The following is a 21,793-nucleotide window of genomic DNA, read 5'->3' on the forward strand; positions in this document are numbered from 1 at the left end:
AGCAACCCTTGCTTAAGGGGTCGCTCCCCATCTCTAAAAAAAAAAAAAAAAAAAATTGCCCTGGCGCCTAGAGGTTTCTGCCCCCCCGGGGGCAGATCGGCCTAATACCAATAGGTCGATCTGCCCCCCGGGGGGGGCAGAAAAGGCCTTAAATAAATTTGCTCCCCCACACCCCCGGGGAGCGACCCTTGCCTACAAGGTCGCTCCCCTTGCGTGATGGAGCAAAAAAAAGATCCCTGGTGCCCAGTGGTTTCTGCCCCCCTTGGGGGCAGATTGACCTAAAATCGGCTGATCTGCCCCCAAAGCGGGCAGAAATGGCCTAAATACAATTTGCCCCTCCAGGGGAGCGACCCTTGCCTAAGGGGACGCTCCCTATCTGTAAAACACAACAACAACAAAAATCCCTGGTGCCTAGAGGTTTCTGCCCCCCGGGGGCAGATCGGCCTAATACCAATAGGCCGATCTGCCCCCAGGGGGGGCAGAAATGGCCTAAAATAAATTTGCCCCCCAGGGGAACGACCCTTGCCTAAGGGGTCGCTCCCCTTAAGTGAAAAACAAACAAACAAAAATACTCCCTGGTGTCTAGTGGTTTCTGCCCCCCTTGGGGGCAGATTGGCCTCATAAAAATAGGCCAATCTGCCACCAAGGGGGGCAGAAATGGCCTAAATATAATTTGCCCCCTAGGGGAGCGACCCTTGCCTAAGGGGTCGCTCCCCACCTCAAAAAAAAAAAAACTAAAAAAAAAAAAAAAAGTTATCCCTGGTGCCTAGAGGTTTCTGCTCCCCCTGGGGGCAGATCGGCCTAATAATAGGCCGATCTGCCCCCAGGAGGGGCAGAAAAGGCCTTAAAAAAAATGCCCCCCCTGGGAGCGACCCTTGCCCAAGGGGTCGCTCCCTTTTGTCAGTTACATAATAAAAAACAGACATCCCTGGTGTCTAGTGGGCGTTTTGACAGCCGGATTGCTTTACAATCCGGCTGCCAAAACGCAGAGAGAGACTTCAAAGGGAAGGAAATACATTTCCTTCCCTTTGAAGCCTCTCTGCCTTCTCCCCGTGATCGGAAGAGAAATGCTTTGCATTTCTCTTCCGATCATCGCGCTGGAAGCGATGGGAGGAGGCCCTGTGACAAACAGCGCGCGCTCGCGCGCTGATGTCACAGGGGGGGGGGGTGGGGGGGGTTGGGGTGGAAGGGGAAGGGCTTCCCCTTCCAACCCTGACTTGGGGGGGTGGGGGGGAACCCTACAGAGGGAGCGCTAGCGCTCCCTCTGGGCTGGGTGCCCAGGACGTAATGGTTACGTCCTGGGCACAGCAGCACTGTGCCGCAGGACGTAACCATTACGTCCTAGGCACAGAAGGGGTTAAGCATGTCAGGAGTGTTTGTAGCGTATAGAATAAAGTTGTTCAGCGTACTTGGTATATTAAGGAACAAGTAGAGGAAGCCCATAATTGTGACGGATCACTTCATCATTGTGTCGATGAAGGAAAATGCACAGGTATTTAGGAGAGTCATCACACCTTCTCAGTGGGAATCAAAGGGGGCAGGGAATAGTAGCCTCAGTGAGGGGAAAGAGTTCAGATTTATGCCAGTTTATCAAGAGGCCAGATAAGGCGCCAAATTTGATGATCTCCTAAATGGTTGGGGAGAGGTGTCCAGTGGGTTCTCTAACAAAGAGTAGTATGTCGTCTGCATAAACAGTGGCTAAGATGGGGCCATTCTGGAAGCGTAGTCCCCTGTGTAAGTGGGTTCTTGGAAGTAGTAATTAGTGGGTCAAGAGCAATAATGGATAGAAGAGGGGACAGAGGGCAGCCCTGTCAGGTGCCACGGGCGATGAGGAAGGTGTCAGTGAGGCACCCATTGACTCACAGGCAGGGCATCGGGTTTGCATAGAGGAGCAACATCAGGTCGCGAAAACCCTGGGGGATGCCCAGTTTATTCAGCATGGCTCTCAGGAATGGCCATTCAAGAGAGTCAAATGCCTTCTCAGCGTCTAGGTGTATAGGGTTCGGTAATAGTCGAGGGGTGTACGGCAATATTATTGTCACTCGACAGTGCCATCATTCTCTTCCAGGGTAGTGATATTCGTGGCCTGGTAATTGGGGCGCAGAAGGCAGGCCAGGATATGGCCCAGGTGGTCCCCCTCGCCATAGCATCGGGCATGGGTGTATTTGCCAAGAAAGGACACCTATCAATCTGCTAAGTCACAAACTTCTTGTGGGAGAAGCGATTTTTTGTGCAACACTGATGTTTGGGCACCCCTAGAAGTGGCAGTCAATAGCCTGCAGTTCCTGTTCCAATTGAGCCAAATCATTACATATACTCTTTAAAACTCCTGACTGGGTGGAAGTGCAGACCCCCCTGATATAAGCTTTAAAGGCCTCCCATCAGGTAGCCTGTTTGGAAACAGAGCCCGAATTCAGGGAGAAGAATTCAATAATAGCTGCAAGATGGTCCGATCGGGACACAGCGTTATGGAGTGAAAGTTCCAGGAATCGCTACTGTTTAGGTGTAGACCTAGAGTGTGGTATCAAGAGTGTGAGGAGGACAGGAGAGTAATCAAAGAGCGTGTGGGGCATGAGACCACTTCCCCCGACCAACGTAGGAGATTTGGGGATGTAAACCAATAGTCAAGGCGTACCCAAGAGTCATGGGTGGGCAGAATAAAACATGTAGCATGTAGCATGAGGATACTGTGTGCGCCACACAGCCGAAAGATGAGGTAGGTCCGGAGTTCTTGTAATGCACACAGGGAATGTGGCTCAGCACTGACACATAGCCCAGTGGAGTCAGGGGGGTAAAGTAAAATGTTAAAGTCGCCACCAAGAAGGAGGTGGTCTGCAGGCAAATGGGAAATCAACGTTGTGAGTGTATGGTAGAACTCAGGGATGTCAACATTTGAAGCATAGACATTGACAAACAGGATCACTCTGCCCGAGAGGGTGCCTGATCCTAGGAGATATCTGCCCTCCTCATCAGCAATGTGAGTGCGGTATAGAAAGGGTAGCAATTTATGAATCATTACGCAGGCCGCACAGGAGTAAGTACCATAAAAGGAAAAGTAACGATTCGGACCTCAAGGGCAGGCAAACTGACGGTCATTTCTGGTAGAAAGGTGCGTCCCCTGCAGAAATGCCAGGGTTATATTGGCGGTGATTCTAACCGCGGCGGGCGGCGGTCGCCGCCCGCCATGCGGTTACCGCCAAATGACCGCACCGCGGTCACAAGACCGCGGCGGCCATTCTGGCTTTCCCGCTGTGCTGGCGGGCGACCGCCAAAAGGCCGCCCGCCAGCACAGCGGGAAAGACCCAGCAACGATGTAGCCGGCTCCGAATGGAGCCGGCGGAGTTGCTGGAGTGCGACGGGTGCAGTAGCACCCGTCGCGAATTTCAGTGTCTGCTAGGCAGACACTGAAATTCTTTTTGGGGCCCTCTTATGGGGGCCCCTGCAGTGCCCATGCCATTGGCATGGGCACTGCAGGGGCCCCCAGGGGCCCGCGGCACCCCCTACCGCCATCCTGTTCCTGGCGGGAGACCCGCCAGGAACAGGATGGCGGTAGGGGGTGTCAGAATCGCCAGGGCGGCGGAGCGCGCTCCGCCGCCATGGAGGATTCTCAAGGGCAGCGGAAAGTCGGCGGTACACCGCCGACTTTCCGTTTCTGGCCGCGGCTGAACCGCCGCGGTCAGAATGCCCAGCGGTGCACCGCCAGCCTGTTGGCGGTGCTACCGCGGTCATTCGCCCTGGCGGTTTTTACCGCCAGGGTTAGAATGACCCCCATTATGTCTGGCGAGGTGCACCAAGACTTGTTTCCCACTATGGGGATTCTTGAGTCCCTTAAGGTTCCAGGTGAGACATCGGAGTTCTACTTCCCTAGAGGGCATAGGGTGATATGAAGACGTCCAACATGAAAGGACGTGGGGTGAGGATGTGAATGCAGCAGAGCAGGAGAGTTGCATCAGAAAAGAACAGAGCCGCAAACAAACACAGAATCAGTAACAAACAACAAACCCCACTCTCCACGCACACCAGTAACCTACTACTGCTGGATCCCAATATGAACAAGCATAAACATCAATCAATCAATCAGGAATCTGTAAAGCGCACTATGGGGCGCTGCTACTGCTCGAACAGCCAGGTCTTGAGAAGTGTCCTGAAGGTAAGGAGGTCTTTGGTCTGGCGCAGGTGGGGGGGGGTGTTCCACGTTTTGGCGGCGAGGTGCGAGAATGATCTACAGCCGGTTGTAGTTCTGCGGACGTGTGGGACCGTTGCGAGGGCGAGGTCAGCGGAGTGGAGATGCCGGGTCGGGGTGTAGAAGGAGAGTCGTCTGTTGAGGTATTCTGGTCCGGTGTTGTGCAGTGGTTTGTGAGCATGGGTGAGGAGTTTGAAGGTGATTCTCTTGTTGACTGGGAGCCAGTGCAGGTTTTTCAGGTGGTCTGTGATGTGGCAGTGAGGGGGGATGTCCAGGATGAGGCATGCAGAGGCGTTCTGGATGCCTTGCAGCCTCTTCTTGAGTTTGGCCGTGGTTCCTGCGTACAGGGCATTGCCATAGTCCAGGTTGCTGCTTATGAGGGCTTGGATGACTGTTCTTCTGGATTCGGTGGGTATCCATTTGTAGATCTTTCGGAGCATGCAGAGGGTGTTGAAGCAGGAGGGGGAGATGGCATTGACTTGCTGGGTCATGGATAGTGAGGGGTCCAAGATGAATCCTAGGTTGCGTGCGTGGTCGGTGGTAGTCGGAGCGGTTCTGAGATTGGCAGGCCACCAGGAGTCATCCCATGCGGAGGGGGTGGAGCCGAAGATGAGGACTTCCGTCTTGTCAGAATTGAGTTTGAGGCGGCTGCTCTTCATCCATTCTGCGATGGCCTTCATTCCTCCGTGGAGGTTGGTTTTGGTGGAGTCCTTGGTGAGGGAGAGGATCAGCTGGGTTTCGTCAGCGTATGAGATGATGTTGAGGTTGTGGGATCGGGCGATGTTAGCGAGCAGGCATGTAGACGTTGAAGAGGGTCGGGCTGAGGGACGAACCCTGGGGTACACCGCAGATGATTTCGGTGGCCTCCAAGCCGAATGGGGGGAGGCGGACTCTCTGGGTTCTGCCGGTGAGAAAGGAAGTGACCCAGTTCAGGGCTCTGTCTCGGATTCCAGCATTGCTCAGATGTGAGCGTAGGGTGTGGTGGCAGATGGTGTTGAACGCGGCCGAGTGGTCCAGGAGGATGAGGGCCACGGTTTCGCCGCTGTCCAGTATGGTTCTGATGTCGTCGGTGGCGGCGATGATGGTGGTTTCGGAACTGTGGTTGCTGCGGAGTCTGGATTGGGAAGGGTCCAGGGTACGGTTCTCCTCGAGGAAGCGGGTTAGTTGTCTGTTGACAGCCTTCTCTATGACTTTTGCCGGGAAGGGGAGCAGGGAGATGGGCCGGAAGTTCTTGAGGTCCCTTGGGTCCGCATTGGGATTTTTGAGGAAGGCGTTAATCTTGGTGTGTTTCCAGCTCTCCGGGAAGGTGGCGGACTCGAAGGAGCTGTTGATGATCTTCTGTAGTTGGGGTGCGATGATGGAGCTTGCTTTGTTGAGGATGTGGTGAGGGCAGGGGTCAGATGGAGAGCCAGAGTGGATGGTGTTCATGATTTCGATGGTGTCGGTGTAGTTGATGGGGTCCAGGAGAGCAGGAGGTTAGTCGGAGGTGAATCTGTGGTGTTGGTGGTTGCTGGGGGGGTCTGGTCTGGGTGCTGAAGCTGTTGTTGATGTCTGCAATCTTGTGGTGGAAGTAGGAGGCTAGGGAGTCGCACAGGTCTTGGGATGGCGGGATGTTGTTGGCGTTGGAGCTGGGTTTGGAGAGTTCCTTCACGACGTTGAAGAGCTCCATGTGGCTGTGTGCATTGTTGTTGATTCGGTCTTTGAAGGCGGTCCTCTTGGATGCTTGGATGAGTTGGTGGTGTCTGCGGATGGCGTTTTTGAAGGCTGTGAGGTTGTCCAGAGTCTGATCTTGGCGCCACTTTCTTTCGAGTCTTCAGCAGCTTTGCTTAGATTCGTGGAGGTCAGCGGTAAACCAGAAGGCCTTTCTGTTGGTGCGCCTGTTGGAGGGATTCTTGATTGGGGCGAGAGTATTGGTACAGGTGTTGACCCATTGCCTGAAGTTGCGGGCAGCTGCATCAGTGTTGGTGGTGTCAATGGGTGGGTTCTGGGAGAGGGTTGCGATAAGTTGGTCTTCGGTGACCTTGTTCCAACTGTGGTGGGAGATCCGTTGTGGGTGATGGTGTGTTGTGGGTTTCTTGAAAGAGAAGTGGATGCAGGATGGTCTGTCCAGTAGAGTTTGGTGGTGTGGCTGAAAGAGACGTGATTGCTGGCGGAGAAAATAGGGTCGAGTGTGTGTCCTGCAGAGTGGGTTGGTGTTGTGACGATCTGTTTGAGGCCAAGGTTGGAGAGGTTGTCGAGCAGGGAGGCGGTGTTGTTGTCGGTTGGTGTTCTCGAGGTGGAAGTATTAAGTCCCCGAGGAGTATGCAGTCAGTGGATGTGAGAACGTGCGTGCTGATGATGTCGGTAATGGAGTCGCTGAACTGCTGTCGTGGGCCGGGGGCCTGTAGACAATGGTCCCTCGGAGGGTGGTGTTAGGGTCAGTGTGGATTTGGAAGTGCAGGTGTTTGGCGGTGCTGAGGTTGTCTTCGATGTTGGTCGTGATCCTGAGGGAGTTCTTGTGGATGATGGTGATGCCTCCTCCTAGTTTGTTGGAGCGGTCTCTGCGGGTGATCTTGTAGCCGTCCTGGATGGCTATGGCGATGTCAGGCGCTTAGGAGGGGTTCCTCCAGGTCTCGGTCAGGAAGGCGAAGTCTGGGGAGGAAGACATTAGGTGTTCGCCTCGGGCAGTGACAATGCCATAAGCAGGGCAGGCTTCTTGTAAAGTACGTAGTAGCAATTACATTTTCGGCTCTAAAGACAGTAATATGACATCAAATATTTTTCAATGAGAGATAAGCACAATGTAAGGGTGCAAGTTCTGAGGAATGGTGGGTCCCCCACTACGTTCGTCTGTGGGCATCAAGGCAGTTGAGGGGGTGTTGGCTGCCGAATGTGGCAAGGTAGGAGGGGAGCATCTCAGGGAATGATCACCCAGGGGAGAGTTGCACTTTCTACATTGCTTACATAGCTTGATTACTTCGGTGGGGTTGGTGTACATATGTTGTCGGCAGTCCACCTCCACCCAGAGATGAGCTGGGTATAGCATATCATATTTCAGGGCTTGCTTGCGAAGATCTCCCTTAGCATCTGTAAACTTCAGCCTGGCATCCTGAACAGCGATTGTGAAGTCAGGAAAAATGGAGAACATAGATCCCTGGTATTGGGAGAGGGGACTGTTCTCTAGCTAGCAGAAACGCAGTGTCCTGATTGTGAAAATTTAGTAGGCGGACGACAATTGTACAGGCGGGAGCGCCGACTGGAGGGTGCGGGCCCAGGGATCTATGTTCGCATTCCACAATGAAGGTTTCTGTGAAGTCCGAACATCCAAAGAGGTCAGTGAGAAGCTTCTCTAAAAAAGTATCAGACTGGCTCACGTTGGTGGTTTCAGCAAACCCAGAAATGCAGATATTATTCTGGCGTGTACAAGCTTCAAGTTCTCAATTTGTGTCCACCTCCGTCTTCAGCATCCGCTCCAACCTCCCCTAGTGCTTCAGAGCTTCCGCCGAGCCATCCTCCACCTGAGACAGAGCTCTCAGCTCCATCCAGGCGTGTCGCATGGTGGTCTAACCTCTTACTTGTCCAATCCAGGCAGGCGCCAAGAGTGTCGAAGCGGGTGTCAATCACCTGGAAGCCAGCTCGAGGCTCTGCCATTATGGTGGCAGCACCATCAGTAGGAATAGAGTTAGTGGGGAAGGGAGGCGGGTCCTCCACTGTAGAGTTCGAAGGCTGCTATCTTGAGGTTAAGGTAGAATAAAATGTCCGTTTGCGCTGCTTGGGGTCTCCGCGCCCCGTGGCGTGTGTCCAACAAGAGCCAGGAGGCATCATTGTCAAAGTCACCAATCTGGGAGGGGTGCAGGTGCTTGCCACCTATCCAAGGCCGGGGAAAGTGACTCAGAGGGTGCCATTTGCCCCAGCAATAACAGGAATAGGGGGGACAGAGCATCAGCAGTGCAGCTCACAGAAGGCTGGGTGGGACGCTGTCCCCCAGGAGAAGGACACAAATGCCTCCAAGGAGCTCACCCCACCCCATGTGCAGCACCAGGAATAGCAGGGTAGCAGGAGCCCAATCCTAGGGCACCCACGTGTTGCAGCCAGGGCAGTCAAACTTACAGCCATGGAGAAAACCGCTGACCCCTCCACAGGTTCCTAGTGAGACAGTACATGTTACAGGGCCTCAGCCACCGCCCGGCAGGCAGGGCCCCACAGTAGCTCACTTGGGGCAGCACCAAGGTTGGGAGACGGGCACTCCACGTCCGGCAGCCTCATGAAGGCCCAGAGGTGGCCACCTCCGAAGCACCCAGAACAGATGCAACAGTCCGTGACGCACCCGCTGCCGTTAGTGGTAGTGGGCAGGTATTTTCAGCACCGGGCAAGTCCTCCACATATACAGCGCTGCCTGGGTTTTCAGCTGCAGTAGACAGGTAAGGTCAGTGCCGGGTGATTCCTCCACATATCCTGCACTGCCAGGATTTTCAGCTGCAGCAGATGGGCATACAGTGTGATGCTGGAGCCCGGCTCCCAAGCCCACCCGCAGCCCTGTCATCGCAGGGCTTCTGGGAGCCACGTCAGGCCACAGCAACACTTTGCAAGGATTTACCCCATGCATGGGCTCGCTGTAGGGGCTAAATGTGCCAGAACAGGTACAATGGAGGGGAGGATAGATCGGGACACCACCTGCATCACAAAGGACATTAGATATTGGTCAGCGGCATGTTGGAGAGCCGACCCTGTTCGGCGCTTCAATGCCGTACGGCCATCTTGGTCACCGGCTTGGCCACGCTCCCTGTTTTAGACCATTTTTTATTGATATCTCATCAATTAATTTTCTTCACTGGAATGTAAACTCTAGTCCAATTGCCTCAATGAAGCAAAAATATAATTGAAAGATAATAACCATACAGAAATATCCCAACTTTCAAGATTAGACCAAAGTTAAGGGTGATCTACGGAATTAAATACATGATGTTAAACCTAAAAAGAAGCTAAATTGAGGCCTGTTAGCCATTTTCTGTGAAAAAGTCAAAATAGTACAAAACAATGATCCATTGTGGATTGCCCATACTAAAATCCTACCTGTTCCAAAGGGATCAAACCTGTTTTGATGGAGCAGTTAAATTTAGTAAAGATTTGTCGGTCTATATCCATCACGGAGATGAGTCAATAGCATGCCAAATTATTTTTTCTACTCTTTTCTAAAGAGTGGTTTAATTAAGGGTCCCTTCCAAGGTCCCTTCCAAGAGTAGAAGATCAGACCATTCTGCACAATCCACCCACAAGGGAGGGGGCAAACACAATGCCCCATTCAGGATTCAACGTAGGGGTTTCCAAAGTCCCTTTAACAGATAAAAGGCCACAAGCATTGAGGAATTGTTACATTTAAAAAAGAACAATGCAGAATCTGTACACCGTTATTTACTTTATGCTAAAATGGGCGGGAATTCCCTGACTGGATGACATTTAAAATCTGTTTCCAATTTTTAAGGAAGAAGCCTGCAATTTTTTCTTTAATCTCTTGAATGCAGGGCTGTTTTATCTCCTTAAATGACATATATTTACATCCTTTTTACCTTCATAATAATTTAGAGATAGCGTCTGGACACAACCAAGTTTGATATGGCTCTTGTGGGAGCGAGACGCGAATGCCAGAAGCGGGTCCGTAGCCACCCAGGCCCTGCAACCACCTGAGAAATAAATATAAGTCCAGGTGAGAAGTGCACCCAGAGGAAAAGGGAAGTGGAGAAAAAACAAAAGATTGGGCCCTCAGGGCCCCTTCAAGGTGACTGCATCAGTTCCTCATACTGCAGATTCCCTCACTGTTCTAGTATCATTGTACATCGGCAAGAATACAATATATTTTAGGACCTTCTCTTTTAAGTCAAAAACATAACCATGCATTGAACATAAATTGGTTAAGCATAAGTTCTTACTTAATATCTCTCACTTTCCTACTAAAATCTAGCAGCTGGAACCCTGAGTATGCAAGGTCAATCCTAAGGGACTGAAATAAATACAGAATATAGGTTGATAAGTACCCAGAAAGTCACTACTACTAGGATCAATCAATCAATCAATCAATCAATCAATCAATCAATCAATCAGGTGTTATTTGTATGGCACAGCTTGTCACCCAAGTGGGTATCCAGGTGCTTGCTGCAGGTGTTTATTCGAAAAGCCAGGTTTTCAGTCCCTTTCTGAAGTGGGTCAGTGAGGGTTCCTGCACGGAGGTGGAGGGGGGGCATTCCAGGCTTTGGCAGCGAGGTGGGGGAAGGAGCGTTCTCCGGCATGGGAACAGCGTGTGCGTGTTATCTTTGCGAGGGCAGATGTACCTGGTCGGTTGGTGGAGGCGGTGGTTCAGGTAGGTGGGTCCTTGGTTATGGAAAACTTTGTAGGCATGGGTCAGGAGCCTGAAGTGGCATTTGTTCTGGGTCAGGAGCCAATGGAGGTCCTTCAGGTGCTGGGGGATGTGGGTTCCCTTGGGCAGGTTGAGGATCAGGCTGGCAGCTGCATTCTGAATCGTCTGGAGTCTTTGCATGACTTTGGGGGTTGTGCCTGCGTAGAGTGCATTGTCGTAGTTCAGTCCGCTGGTGATGAGGGGTTGCTTCCCTGTCTTCCTTGTGCCGATGAAGAGCCACTTAAAGATCTTGCAGAGCATGTGGAAGCAGGCTGAGGAAATGGTGTTGACCTGGCATTTCATTGAGAGTTCCCTGTTGAGAATGATGCTGAGGTTGCAGGTGTGATCTTTCAGTGTGGGGGTGGTTCCGAGCTCTGCTGCCCACCAGGAGTTGTTCCAAAGGGTTGAGTGTCTGCCGAAGATCAGAACCTCTTTTTTGTCCGTGTTGAGATTCAGGCAGTTGCCCTTCACCCAGGCAAAATGTTCTTCATACACTTGTAGACGTTGGTCTTCATCTTGGTGGGGTCTGTAGAGATCGAGAGGACAAGTTGCGTGTCATCAGCATAGGAGATGATGTTGATGATGTGTGACCTCATAGTGTCTGCGGGTGGTGTCATGTAGGCGTTGAAGAGTGTTGGGCTTAGGGAAGAGCCTTGGGGGTCGCCACAGATGGTGTGCTTGACCTTTGAGATGAAGGCCGGTGGCAGACTCTCTGGATGCGTCCCGTGAGGGAGGATGCCATCCATCTAACGCATTGTGATCACAATCTGGAGTAGTCGGTTAATCAGTGTGTGGTGGGAGAGGGTGTCAGGGGCGACGGAGAGGTCGAGCAGGATCAGAGCATTTGCTTCTCCACTGTTGAGCTTGGGCACGGATTTCATCTGTTGAGGTGATAAGAGCTCTCTCAGTGCTGTGATTGGCTCTGAAGCCTGATTTGGAGAGGTCTAACTGGTTGTTTCTCTCCAGGTGTTCGGCCAGTTGGAGGTTAAAAGCCTTCTCCAGGACTTTGGCGGGGACGGAAAGAGGTAGATCATGTGGAAATTCTGGAGCTTGCTGGGGTGTGCAGAGGGCTTCTTGAAGAGGCGTCTGATCTCTGCATGTTTCCAGGCTCCTGGAAAAGTGGCCATGGTTAACGAGGCGTTGAGGATAGTGGTGAGCTGGCGGCTGATCTTGTTTCTTCCGAGGTTGAAGACCCTGTGCGGGCCGGGGTTGGGGGTGCTCCTGAGTGGATGAAACTCATGAGTGTGATTGTGTTCTGTAGAACATAATTATTACCTAAAAATAAGAAAATAATGGTTTGCGGCAGCCCAGATACTAATGGAATTAAATCATTCCTTCAATGTCTAGCAAAAATCAAAGATCCATAGGAGTAGTGACTAAATAATGTCCCATGGAGACCCAGAAGACTCTTCGAAATAATTGTTTCTTTAATCTAAATCGATGTGCGTTTGCAAACACCAAATTACTGCCTCGTCCTAATTTTGCAGAGTAAATAATCACCAACAACAAGAGCTCCTTGAGCCACAGCACTAGACGGTGAGTATATATCCAAAAATGTATGGTAATCATACACTTTAACAACCTAGAAGAACGGGCAGCTGTTGGTAAACCCTCTTATACCCTTTGTGTCTCTGCAGGTATCACGAGAGATGGGAAAATATGACCAAACGCCGAAGGGTCAGCCACATGAGAGGAGGAGTCAGGAAGCGCTGGAATCATTGACACAAAGAATTCCAAGAGTGGACAAGAGGAGTCTGCAGAAAACTACCTTCAGCGAGGCAGTAAGTAATTCATTTTTTTAAATTAATTGCAGGCAGCAGAGACTCTCAGCTCAGCTGCATCCATGAATCTCAACCTTGACTAACGCAGAATTCCTGGAGGCGGTCCTTTGCAGGGGAACTTGGAAAAATTAGACCGCGTCCCCTGCCTAAGCCACCTCCTCCTCACTTCCTGGTTTGGCCGCGCCACGCACCCCAGCGGGACATGCGACTGCAGCATGACTCTATACGTTTTTAGAGCTTTACGTTCTTTAGCAAAACAGGGAGAAATCCTCTTAAGATATGTACATCCCTGGGAAGGCTCACTTAAATCATTATTAGGATGTATCTAAAAACATTCTGCAGCTCATAATATTAAATGTTCATGCCAGCACAGGGAATTTACCTTATTGAGTGGTTTGGTCTCAATCAAGCTCTGTACACTGAATATGTTGAGGGCAGTTTCAGTTTACCTCACCGTAATACGCTTAGTATAGTACGGTGGTAACTCAGGAGTGTACATTTTGCTTGACAGAAAAGCATTAAAGCAATACTGAAATGAAGAGTTGGCCACTAACAGTAAAACTAGAAAGTACTTTATACAAAAGGAAAAGTGTTCTTGGAAAACAGCCTATAATTTGTTTGATACAAAAAAACGTCAAAAACAATTAAATGGAGAGATGGTCCCCATCAGTAAAATTACTTACAAGATAATTTTTAAGAAGGTAAAGAGTTCTTGGGAATGAAAAATAATATTGATATGGAACCTTGAGACCCTATGGGTGATTAGCCGCCCTCTACAAATCCATGGTTGATTGATTGATTCATTGAACCTGCCATTATCATGTTTAAAGGTTTCATCATCAGTACGCCCATTAGTTTGAACAGGGACATCTTAAAAGATTTTGGGGCCCTGTGCCAAACGTGTTTTGGGAGGGTATATTCAGAACAGCTTTGAATTTATGGTCCAATTTCAGCTCTTTCATGCCCTCTTTGACCAGGTCACTGACAGTGCAGAGGCACACTCGTCTAAATTCTAAATATGTTTGTATCTATAATTCAGGGATATTGACCTGTGTTTCCGATACAGTAACACAGCAGCTGCTCACTAATATTACTGCAAATAAACTCTGTGACACCCTCCTGTTTCTCGTATCCGCGGTCCTGTTTAGATCTAAAAAAAACTTTTCTTATGGAAAGTGCATGGAACCTAAACACAACATTTCTCTGCAAATGTTTGTAAAAGACTCTCGCACATTACCCACAATAAAAATAAGTTAAGGGAAAACAGATTTTAAAACAATCTATTTGAGAATTATTCAAGGTCATCAGGGCATGACTCTTCAGAACACAGCTGGCTGTATCACAGGCCCCATGAAAGGCTGGGACCCTGGGACCTCTTGGCCCCTGCCTTAAAACGTCCCTGAGTTTGAACCAACTGGAGATCTAGAAAAAGAGAGCCCCATCTCGTGGGCTTCATTCCATTGCTTCTTTGGAAGACATTCTCCCTGAGAGAAGGAATTAGCTAAGCTCAGCTCTTGCAGACCCCATTTCACCTTTGCAGTTTCTGATGCTAGAAGTCCAATGTCAGGCCCGTTTGGCCAGGGCAATGCGGAGACCTCTATTGGCCACAGGCGGAACCAGAATAAGGACACAGTTATTAGGTGACAGGAGTGTGTTTCATTGTATCAAGCGATTCATATGTTACACAAAGCAATAGAAGTTCCCCACCGTCTAAGACTGGTTGCGCAACGCATAGGGGAGTACAGACTATGGGCCTGATTACAACTTTGGAGGAGGTGTTAATCCGACCCAAATGTGACGGACATACCACCAGCCGTATTACGAGTTCCATAGGATATAATGGACTCGTAATACGGCTGGTGGTATATCCGTCACTTTACCGTCACTTTTGGGACGGATTAACATCTCCTCCAAAGTTGTAATCAGGCCCTATATGTCCATTATGGACAAAGGACAGCGTGCAGGGAGACCACCCTCTTCTGCGGCTATGCTCAAGGTATCCCAGGTGGGCACCTTCCATTCACTCTTACAGTGAAACAAACACAAATACACCATGAACATGCTCGAGGACAAGTGTAGCCCATGTAAATCCGTGACAACCAAACAGGAGTGAATGAATTGGCCCATATGCCTTTACAATCCAGTATATGTAGATTAATGTATTGATCAATTAGTTGATTATAGTATTTTATGCATTTCAAAAATATGATTTTGTAAAGGATTTATCAAGTTGGTCTAATAAATATTTTGCGAATTCACATGTCCTGCTAAAAAACTATGTTTGTGCTGTGTGGCACAAAGCAGTATTTGCTGATTCAAGGTCCCAAGTGGCCCAAGGAGTATTGCTTTCTTTGACTCTGCCAGGTAAACACTAAGAAATTGAGGTAGAGAGAGAAAGTATTAATTAGAGCCGGGTGGAGATGCAAATGTGAAGACCTCCAAACTTCAAAAGGAATTGTTCCCTCACACGACCTGAGACATAAGGTTTCGCGGGGGGTCTGCGCAAACAAACTCTTCCACAGCAAGTTAGTTACTAGTTATATTAAGGTGAGAGTCTGTGAAAATGGACCTACTGGTGACATTTCACAGATGACCCAGGCTGAACAGAGTTCAGAAGCTGAAATTGGTCCTGGAAATTCATTCACACTAAAAGGGATACAGAAACGAAAGTCGTGCGTTGCTTCGTTTTTTAATGTATCCCTGACAGGTCTTAGCCATTTTAGAGAATTTAACCGCACAGTGAAGTTAATTGGTCTAGCTCTCCAGAACAACTACAAAGACAAGATCCGTTGTCGTGTTTTCATGTTTACCTAGCAACAAGGAAACAGACTGAGGCAGAGCTGATGGCTGAAGAGCTCCAGTGAGATGCATAAATGGAATGGCTTTCACAGTTACCGCAGATGCTGACCTTCAAGGGACATTTCCAGTATTCTATGTCTAATGGTCAAGAAATCAATCCAGTTTATTCACACCTGAACCGAAGTAACAGAAAGGTGTTTGAAGAAAAAGAACATTAGTTTACACAAAGAGAATGCCTTACTTAAAAGCAAAGACCTATAGCAGTTTAGTAATTTAAGAAGTAATTGGCTACTTACTGATTTGAGCACGGTAGGAACATTACGAGCTATATCAAATCAATTAATCTTGTGTTTTTTAAACATATTTGAAGATGCAAGCATAATTCATGAAAGTGTTCTAAGCACACTAGTGTTATTCTTGGTTGGTGCATTTAAGTTACTACCTGGGTGGTGTGCTGCCATATGCCACTGGATAAGATTATTGCCTGGTGGGGAACGACCCTCACATAGCTCCTCGAAAAGCCAGCAGAGTGGAGGCACTATTAGACAGGAATTGCTTTATTTATTGTTCGCATGCATTTTCAGACTATAGGTGCTTCCCCCCAATATTGGTTATCATGTACTAAGGAACTCAACTCGATCTGATTTGGGAAACCAAGGGAGTGGAATTAATGATGAGAAACCCAGAGAGTGGGGCGCCTGCTCCTGTTATGTGTGAGTCATATATAACTCCCATTGATATAAACCAGTATAAAACACACAATCAAAGGTTACAAAGGGCTACATAGGTTGGCAGGGCCAATAATGACATCACCGCCAGGCAGCAGTGAAAAGAAACAAAAAGGGGTCACTGCTGGCAAAGGATGAGGAGGGGTGTGGAGGGAGGGAGGCATGAGGACAGGAAGAGGAGACGTGGGATGATAGGGAATGTGGTGAAAGAAGAAGGTGATAACATTTTTGTTGTAGCCGATGTGATTTACGTCGAACATTGTGCAGGACCCAGTTGGGGTCGACTTCTTGCACCTGATGTGATCTGGGTACCATCTAATTGGGGCAGTAACGGGTCGTGCACTCTGCTTCTTTAATGGTTCTGTTCGCTGACGTTTCAAACATGTTTCTGCCTTGGGGATGCTTGGCAGCTGCTAGATTAAACTTATCTCAGGGCAATCAAGGTCAGTCAACAGCTAATCACTCACTTAGGAAGTCAGGCAAACTACAAGGACTTACTCTGCATGTTCTTAAAGGATGATGATTGAATGCCTGTGATATCTGAACTGTAAACATGTATTTGAAGTACCCTTCCTGTGATGCCCATCCTCCAGCCCACTGGCATTCTGGAAGTACCAAGACGTTGAGATCATTGGACCCTGAGTTGGCAGTGAAATGACATTCTACCCGTTTTCCTATAGTAGAGCATTTTCCGCCAGTCCCTAGTTGGTTTTGTTTTGTACTTTGGTGAGAACACGCCTGTTTGTGGTAGTGATCAGGGCACATATACATTATGACTCAAGGTGCCACAAAAGGAAAGGAGATGGACAGACTAGACGTGGCTGGTGGTTTCTGTGACTCTAGCCTGACAGAAGGAAGGTCTTGGAAACCCTCTTTTTTAAGTTCTGAGAAGCCTAATGCACCTCTTTTGGAACCAGTGGTGAGGTAGGCGCCCCCACCACTTCAGACGTATTTATTTCTGGGCGAGTTCGGAACTCTTTTCTATGAGTTCTGGTCTCACAATCTGAGATTTGAGGACACAACATTGCTACAGAGAAGGCTCGACACCTCGATTTAGTTGTCCATATGCCTGGGATGTGTGCAAGTAAGAGTTTGGACGAGCAGATGTGTCTGGAAGGTTGGTGGAAATGAATGTGGCTATTCAGGTAGAAGGGCCTGTGTTGTGGAGTGCTTTGCAGGTGTGTGTGTGATGCGTGTGAAGTGTGTGTATCGGGAGCCAGTGGAGATCCCTGAGGTGTGGTGTGATGTGGGCTCAGCTTGAGAGGTCAAGGAGTAGCCTGGCTGCTGTGTTTTGAATGGTCTGCAGTCTTCTCGTGAGCAGGTTTGATGTCCCTCTGCACAGTGTTCCCATAGTCTATTCTGTTGATGATGACAGCCAACCTCCTTACCAATGTCTCTTTCATCTGTGAGTGGAGTTTTGTTTGTATTCTGCTTTGTCCCACGTATTTATCCCCTTTAGGATGCAAACAATCAGAGGCAACATGTCTTTGCTCTCATAATTCCAACATGTAACACCCACCATCTCATGGAAGAAAGACTGGCTGTTTCACAGCCATCCAGAACATATTCATGTGGGGACATGAGGCGTATTCATAAAGGATGTCGGAAATACATCGGCAGCGTTCTCTGCCCCCGAATTCACATTATTTTCTTCTTTTCCTTATTCATAGACGTTCATTCGAAAAGATGCACCAGGTGAAAACGGAGGAATGGTCCATTGCCTTCGCTCCCTGAAAGTGGATTTACGCCAGCCCTGTGCTGGATTGGAAATATCACTTATCCAGGTTGTAAAAGGGATAGATCACAGTTTTGTGGGCATTCGCAAATTTCCAAGTCAAACCACACCTTGGAATGCCCACTTTTACACCCTTTCAGAGGAATTTACAGCTGCAGAGATTTCTGCATTTGAAAATGGGTTTACACCTTCCAGGAATCCCTTTGTGAATTCTTGGCAGCCCTTAACAAGGTTACATTTGTGAATAAAGCTATTTTTATGGCTGAATTTACCTTTGTGAACACCAATTAATGGTATTTCACACATTGTTAGCTTATGCATGTTCTCCTTATCTTAGAGATGTGAAGTCTGCGTATTACATTGTTCCTTGAGTTTCCATTTTTCTTTGTAGGAATATGATTTATTTTAAATGTTTGTTCCTCCTAAACATACATTATGGAAATGTCAACTATTGCAATATTTCCCGCAATTTCTTTACCACTTGTACCAGCTGTCAGATTTGCAAATAAATGTGAGCAATACATTACAAGACATAGGGCCAGATGTGTCAAAGTGTTCAGCGATCGCAAAAACTGCATTTTGGTATATAACAAATCCAATTTGCGATTCGGTAACTTGTTACCGAATCGCAAATTGGAATTGCGACTACATACCGATTCGGTATTGGGAAGGGGCGTGTCAAGGGCGTCCCTTCCTAATACGGAATCGCAGAGCTATGTAGGATTGTTTTGTGACCGTGAATGCGGACGCAAAACAATCGCAGTTACCACCAATTTCAAATTGGTGGTAACCCATTCGCAAAGGGGAAGGGGTCACCACCAATTTCAAATTGGTGGTAACCCTTCCCCTTTGTGAGTGCATGCAAAAACGTTTATTAAGAGCAGGCAGTGGTCCCGCGGACTACTGCCTGCTCTTAAAAAATGAAAAGGAAACTTTTCATTTTTCATTTTTTAACACATCTTGTTTTCCTTTAAGGCTGCATTTAAAAAAAAAAAAGATTGCTTTATTGAAAAGTAATCACAGACATGGTGGTCTGCTGAGCCCAGCAGGCCACCATCCCTGTGACTGTAGCCATTCGCAATGCCTCGTAAATTGCGACCTCCCTCATGAATATTAATGAGGTAGGTCCATTTGCGAGCCGTTGCGAATTGCAGTATGACACTCCTGGAGTTTCATACATTCCAATAGCGATTACTTAATTGCAATTCACAAAAATTCACAATTAGGTCATCGCTATTGGATAAAATGATACATCTGGCCCATAGTTATCAATGATCATTTTATTTGCACTGCATTTCTCTCCCCAGTCCTCCATTACACACCAGGGATTATACACATTAACTCATCCACTGGATTTTATAAGTATACAATTTACAGAGTGCAGTTTACGTACATTATAATCAGTGCGTTAAGTGGGTTGAAAAAAGGTGGGAGGTCCCAGAAAAAGGTATGACCATAGAAGCTTACCGATCAGTCCTTTCCAGGAGGCGTGGTCTGTGTAATTATGTGGGTGGCTTAAAACTTGTGAACTAAAGTCCTGTGCTTGTCACGTGGCCGATGTTTGTGTTCCTCTCTGTGAGTTTTCTCTTATTGCATCCAGGCATATTACACACAATGCATACACCTAAAATAAGGAAGAAATATTGGCTTTGTCAATGCTTGTTAGCTGTTGCAGATAAATAACACTGATTTTGTTGTGAATAATTGGAATTCAAATGTCTCAATTTTAAAAACATGAGACTGTGAATTAAACACTTCTAAGCCTTTGTAGCAACCTTCAGAGTGTCTCAGACATTCCCAATCTCCACTTCACAGCGCTTTACTCTTCAGTCTCTCAAACTAGACACCCCTGTTTTTTCCCATCTTTCTGAAAGCCTGTAACTTCTGTCTCATATGTCATCCCATTCCTCTTCAACACTGCCTTTTCACTCTCTCCTTCTGCATGTACTTCTTTTTTTAGGGTCGAGCCTGCGTCGCGTGTGCTTCCGCATGCGTTTATGCTAGCGAGACGCTTTAGGAATTAAAAAGGGCTCGGAGCCCCGTCCACATCTGGTCAGTGTCTTTCATTGGTTCGTGGGCTTGCCTGTTAGAATCTGCTTGATTTCATTAGTGGAAGGTACGCATACGTCATGCCTTTTCCGGTGGTTAGCCCTCCTCGAGCGCATCGACCAAGTACAGAAAACATACAAGGCTTCGCTGTTTTCCGTCCGGTTCGTGGACTACTTTTTCTCTATTTTTGCAGCGCGATCTCGCTTGGCAGAAGTCGAGCGCTTTGCATAATATCGACCCTGTTACACAGTTAATTGCACTTTTCCTGGTTACGTACATAATTGCACTTTTGCCGATAGGTTTCATTACGAGTGAAAAGTCCGGTTAGGAGTGTACAACGCTATTAGTTCTAACACGAGCAAACGCGAGAACCGTTGCATTGCAAATGCTTGTTAATGTCTATTAGTACACCTCCTCCCCTCCCCCCCTCAAGGATAGAATCATCAGTCACCTGTAGGCAGTATATTTCCATCTCCTTTGGAAGTGACCATATTTTGACAGCTGTATATCTCCTTCACACACTTTCCCCCAATTACAATTGAAAAATATACAACCACATCTCTATGCGCTCTGCAGAGAGGCCAAGGACTGGATGTGCATATAGTCTACACACCTTTATGAGCCAATGACTGGCACTGTGAGGAACTCTCACTTACCTTCACTTTGCACCTCTCAGTCGTCCGCCATCATAAACACCTACTCACAGCTTAAACTCCCCTGAAAGCTACTGAGTTCGAAGTAGGCGCTATACTTGAGTCATAAATTGCATAAACAAGCAACAGAAACACGTCCTGAAAAAAGCAGAGACTCGTGGAATGAAAAATGAGGTGAAACGTGATAGGTAAGCAGGGATTACACAGCTCACATGGACGACATTACACCTTTTTACTGCTATAGTTGATCAATCGATCAGTGTTTTACAAGTAAAGGTAAGGACAGGATCATAGAGCCGGACAAAAACCCTTTCAAAGCCTGTTTTTGATTACTGCCGGGTCTGAGAACCGTCAGGGCCCGCCTCACTTAAAGCTCTTGTGGAATTGTTTCTGGCTCCGGGTACTGACCGGTAATTTACGCATACAGGATTTAGGAGGCCTGGGTCACAATTATGCCCGGGAAATGTTTTGTGACTCGGCCCCATGATGCGCAAAAATGATGCATGCATCTCCCAGCAGCCAATCTGATGACGCGCCCCCAGGTGGGCGAGCCATTAGAGGAAAGGCCCCTGCGCAGATGTGGACGCTGGCCCAGACCTTGCTGTCTCCGCAGGCTCCGCTTTGCGTTTGGAACAGTATCAAATGAAGTAATTGCGTGCAATTAAAAGAAACGGGATTATTAAAACATTGATTTGCATTTGGCAATCGCATCTGAAGCAGAACGTCTGGCCACGTGCGTATCTTCAATCAGAATGATTGATTAGCGGCGCATTTCTGGGGACGTTGCACATTCCTTCTTCCAGGCAAGTTTTGGAAACTTGCAGTCGGCGCCAGCGAGGGCTGTCTGATCCTCGGGTGCTTTTTAAATTGTTTCAGGACAAGTAATTCCATGGGTGTGCTTCGAAGTCGAGTCTCCCTGGCTGATTTCAGTGACGGCGAGATGGCTTCTCCATTTCCTATATTTTCAGGTGTATGGATGTGCCCAATAAAAGTGGCACGTGGGACCCCCTGGGTGCCTACTTAGAAAGTGACAGGAACCTCCCCCCCCCAACCTCGATCCATCTGCCTGCCCCCTTTCAGCTTGGAATGAGGTTGGCACAGGAGTGGTATGGCCAACCCCTGCTGCAGATGGCTGGAAGCCTCCCGGAGTGTGGATTAGGTGCATCTGAGGTTGGGCACAGTGCCATCTGGTCTGGTGCCCAACAGCATCTGCAGCCAACCCCCTGCTACACACAGTCATCGTCCATGCACTGCTCGGAGTAGCCACAATGTCTTTCGTGAGGTCAGGTACTGTGCAGGGGCGGTTCTTCCGGTAGGGCAGAGGAGTGTTGCCCCCTTCCCCCCCTAAACCTCCCCGTCCCTCATCCCCCCGGACGGCAGCAGGAGCTGCAAAACCTTTACAATAAAACGATAATAAACTGTGTTTATTATTGCTTTCTTGTAAAGGGGCGGGCCACAGGGTTGACGAGCAGTGAGGGGGAGTGCACAGCACCCC

General features: G+C 48.5%; 1 long non-coding RNA gene across 2 annotated transcripts in view; it reads right to left on the reverse strand.

The window, feature by feature from the left end:
• LOC138262197 (uncharacterized) overlaps positions 1–20,776 on the reverse strand; it is a 72,939-nt gene extending 52,163 nt beyond the window's left edge. For both annotated transcript variants that reach the window (XR_011199215.1, XR_011199214.1), the window contains exons 1-2: positions 20,302–20,776; positions 19,064–19,220 (exon numbers count right to left, since the gene is read on the reverse strand). This is a non-coding gene — a long non-coding RNA (uncharacterized lncRNA). The remainder of the gene's footprint in view (positions 1–19,063; positions 19,221–20,301) is intronic.
• Between the last annotated feature and the right edge of the window lie 1,017 nt (positions 20,777–21,793).

The sequence above is a fragment of the Pleurodeles waltl genome, chromosome 10 (genome assembly GCF_031143425.1).
Source record: "Pleurodeles waltl isolate 20211129_DDA chromosome 10, aPleWal1.hap1.20221129, whole genome shotgun sequence".
Taxonomy (NCBI): domain Eukaryota; kingdom Metazoa; phylum Chordata; class Amphibia; order Caudata; family Salamandridae; genus Pleurodeles; species Pleurodeles waltl.